The 4,464-nt window shown below is 37.5% G+C and overlaps 1 protein-coding gene across 1 annotated transcript in view; it reads right to left on the bottom strand.

The window, feature by feature from the left end:
- SYTL4 (synaptotagmin like 4) overlaps positions 1-4,464 on the bottom strand; it is a gene marked incomplete in the record, with an annotated part of 71,082 nt that overhangs the window by 6,795 nt on the left and 59,823 nt on the right.

The following is a 4,464-nucleotide window of genomic DNA, read 5'->3' as shown; positions in this document are numbered from 1 at the left end:
GAAGAGTCAATGAGTGATTTTTAATGCCCTCTTATAGCATACGGCATGCAGTTAATAAAAAGATTACAACTTACAAGCAAAGTGATGTATAGTGATTAAATGTATACAATAAAAGGTAATAATAATAAGAAGAAGAATACAATGAATCTGCACATGCTGACATGGAAAGCTATCCAAGATTTAGTGTTAAGTCAACAAAGCAAGATGCAGAAAACATATCCCTCTTATAATAAAATATATTCATGTTTATACATGTGAATATATATTTATGTGAACAATGATCATTACCATTACCACTTATTTGTCACTCCCTATGTGCCAGGCACTAGTATAAGTACTTTATAATTTTGTTTAATCCTCAAGATAGTCCCTATGAAATAGGTATTGTTATCCCTACCTTATATGTTATGGAACAGAGGAACAGAGAAGTTAAGTAATTTGCTCAAGGCCACACAGTTACTAATGGGCAGAGCTAGGATTTGAATTCAGAGAGGTTGGTTCCTGAGTCCATGCTTTTAACCACTGTCCTATAACACACTGAAAAAAAACAAAAGGACACAGACTAACTTAACAATTAGTTTCTCTAAAGAACAAAGCAGAATGGAGAAAGGAAAGAAAACGTTCCCTTTTTATACTGTATCTACAGTGTCATTTTTATGAGAATGGCATGTATTGCTTGCATGATTTTTAAAGATAAAAAGTATTTTTTAAATAAGGGCTTACTGGCTGGCCAATGACATGGCAGTTAAGGCAGGTGGATACCACATGGCTGACTTTACGGTTTGAGTCCTGGACCAGTGGCTTGAAAAACACGCCAGGTGTGTGTGCATGCATACCCAAAATCCCAAGAGGAAAATGAAGGAGAAAGAATTGCAGCATGGCCATCCTGCCTAGTGACTGATTTTTCACTTTCCCCTTCTCTCTCTCTCTGTGGGAACACATAGATCCTTTAGCAAAACTAAAAAATTAAAATTAAAAAAAGGAAAAAAAAAGGGCCTACAAAGAATTAAGGGCTGGGGCCAGCAGTTGGCATGGTGGTTAAGACTGTCATGTGCTGGACTCCCACATGACTGATCACAGTTCAAGTCCCAGACCTAGCAGCTTGTTTTCTCACTCTCCCCCACCATCTGTCTCTAGTCAAATTGAAAAATAATGATGATAATAAATAAAATTAAATAAATAATTATTTTAAAAAGATTTAAGGGCTAGATGGAACTCTGCCAAACAGATTTGGATATGCCACAATTTTAAAAATTTTATTTTATTATCCTTATTTTCAATTAATTATTGTACATCTTTGTGTGGTACAACATAGTTTTCAATTTTACATTTATTTTTTATTAATATTTGTCTCTATCGCTAGCATCAAAGTGCTGAGAAGACAGGAATCAAACCTATTTTTGTTCAACTTAGTAAGCCCAATACTTAGCAAAGTACCTGGCACATAGTAGGCACTCCACAAACATTCACTCAATGAATGTAGGAGTAAATGAATGAAGGTCTGAGATGAGTAGCAAGTGGCCTGTCATCTTTGGTTTTAGGTAGCAAAGTTGCTTCATTCTATTGGCTCTTTCTTCATGACTCTTTCTTTATTCTTTGGTACCAGAGCAGGAGCTGGTACAGACCAGAGGTGCCCTTTTACCTCTGTTTGCTGGAGCTTCTCTAACTAGGTCCTCACCCCCAAGTATACTGATACTAGGAAGATACAATCCCCATAGGTTTGAATCAATGTACCACCCATCTAGAACACCCAAAATTTAGTACATGGGGGAAATGAAAAAGAAACAGGAGTTGGATGCTGACAAGAAAAAAGTGATTGGGAGCGAGTGGATTGCTAGGGCAAGAAAAGAAAAATCAGGAACAAATGGAGAATGTTTTAAGTAAAAAATAGGTATATGGTATAGGAATGGTCTTTTTGTTGTTTGTAAAATGTCTACACAGTTGGGGACCAGCAGTTAGCATAATGACTATGTTGCTGAACTCCCACGTAGTCAACTGTGGTTCGAGTCCCGGACCCGGTGGCTTAAACTCCCACCGGGCGCATGTGCATGTGTGCCCAAGATCCCGAGAGGAGAGTGGAGAAGAAGGGATTGCAGCGTGGCCATCCCCCTGGAGGATGATTTCTTGCTTTCTGTCCGTCTCTCTCTCTCTGTCTTTCTGGCAAGTGTCCTATAGCAAAAATATCCTCTCCAAAGAAAATATCTATACAGTTTATTAATTTCTAGACTGTGAACATCACTGGACTCAAAAACTGGAGTTGAACATTACCTATACACTGGCATAGCTGTTTCACTAGCACATTTTCATTCTGGTTGGAAATATTTGCAAAGAGCGAATATTACTGGCATTATGATACAGTTTCCTCTTTTGAGTAAGACAATTTTATTGGTAGCAGTTCACAATGGCTTACAATGACATTTCCAATGTAATTATAATGACGGAGATAATGACTTGCATATCATATGCTTAAGAAATTATAAATTTCTAATAACATGTTATAATTGGATAATAATGTCTTTCTTGTTTTTATTAGTAGTTAAAGGGACACATTTAATGTCACTGTTTTTTTCTTAAGGATCAGCAATTATTAAAATATTGGATGTACATTTCCTTTGATTTAGCAATTCCACCACCAGGAATTTCTCCAACAGTTACATTCACAAAAGGCCAAGATATATTATAGTTTTAAGAGAAAAAGAAAAAAAGAAACCACTTCAAATGCCTATTGTAGAGAAATAGTAAATAAATTATAATGCAGACACATGACAGAAGACTATGCAGCAACTAAAATAAGATAAATCTGTAAAATGACACAGAAGATTGACTATGGAAAATTATTAAGTAAAAAAATCAAGACAGGGATGGGAAGGTGGCGTGGTGGTTTAGGTGCTAGATCTTACATGGCCAACTGCACAGTTCGAGAACCAGACCTGGCAGCTTGGAAAACATACCAGGTATGTATGTGTGTGCATGTCCAAAATCCAGAGAAGAAAGTGGAGGAGAAAGCACGACCATCCCTCTTGGGAGATGATTGCTCACTTTTTCTCCCTATCTCTATTTCTCTCTCTCCCTGGCAAGCACAAGTGCCCTATGGCAAATAAATAAAGAAACAGAAAGAAACTGTCTTTATAACAAAAAGGACATATATAAATAATAGTTTCATGTGATCTCATCTGTCTAAAAATTATATACATATATATATATGTACACAACTCTATAGATATATATCTGTGCCATGTAACTCAAAACTTCGAGGATACCCAAACAGTTGTTAACAGTAGGGTTTTTTGGTATTTATATAATTTTATTTATCATTATTATTGGTTTTTAGTTTGCTACAAGGCCAGTGCACTCAACAGAGAAAGAGGGAGAGGGAGAGGGATAGAGAAAGCAAACTGCAGTCACCCATGTGGGAGTCCAGCACCTTAACCACCATGCTACCTACTAACCCCAATGTGGTTATTTCTAAGGAATGGAGCCTACTTTTCTTTTTACATGCCTTATTTTGTTTCAGCTTTGAACTATGTGCATATAAGTCCTTTTATGCTTTACTTTCTAAATATAGTAAAAAGTTTAAATGTTCAGGGGAACAGATAGTGAAAACTAAGTGTCCTGCCCACCTCAGTCTCCCTTCCTAGAGGCAGCCACCATCACTAGTTTCTTGTCTGTCTCCCCAAAGGTATTCTATGCACTATGTGTTGTTTTAAACATTAAAATGATAGTGTAAAATTTTAAAGAACTTTGTCATAATCATGAAGTTGCTGACTAAGTCCTCTGTTTTACCAATTTCACCTTAACCAGAGTGACGTAACCTATTGAATATCCATTATGTGCCAGGCACTGACTGGTACTTGGCATACAATCCTGCAAAAGAGGAATAGTATTGTTAATTCTGTTGTATAGATGAAGAAACTGAGGCTCACCGAAGGTAGGTGACTTACCTAATTTATAAATTAGGTGACTCACCTAACTGGCAAGTGACAAAACCAGGATTCCAATCCAGGTCTGCACTCAGCTCCAAGGTATAATTATGCCATACTGCTACACTCTTACCAGAGGTACCATCTCCGAGTAGACATTTTCTACGGCCCATGTAACCAAGAGTACAGCTATTATTGGAGCTCCATGAGTTGCCTTATTTCCTACTTCTTTGGTGAAAAGGTGAGCTTAGAAAAGGGGTGCAGATTAGGATACACCCAGAAGGTTGGTTTGGAGAAGAGGTGCAAGTTAGAATATTAGGACACACTCACAATCTGGAAGGTTAGGAGCAAAGCTTGGCACACATGTGAAAGACTTTCCAAAGCAAAGTCATGGCTTCATGATTTGCCTGGCTTATACAAAAAAGATGACTCACACTTGACATGCAAGTGCCTCAGAAACTGCTGTCAAACTCAGAAAGGCCAGCAGGGTGCACTAGAACTCTACAAAAGACTACAGTCAATGGCGCTGCCAACATAAACCAGC

Source organism: Tupaia chinensis, unplaced genomic scaffold (assembly GCF_000334495.1).
Source record: "Tupaia chinensis unplaced genomic scaffold, TupChi_1.0 Scaffold144179_1, whole genome shotgun sequence".
Classification (NCBI taxonomy): domain Eukaryota; kingdom Metazoa; phylum Chordata; class Mammalia; order Scandentia; family Tupaiidae; genus Tupaia; species Tupaia belangeri.
This window is presented reverse-complemented; position numbering and strand designations above follow the sequence as displayed.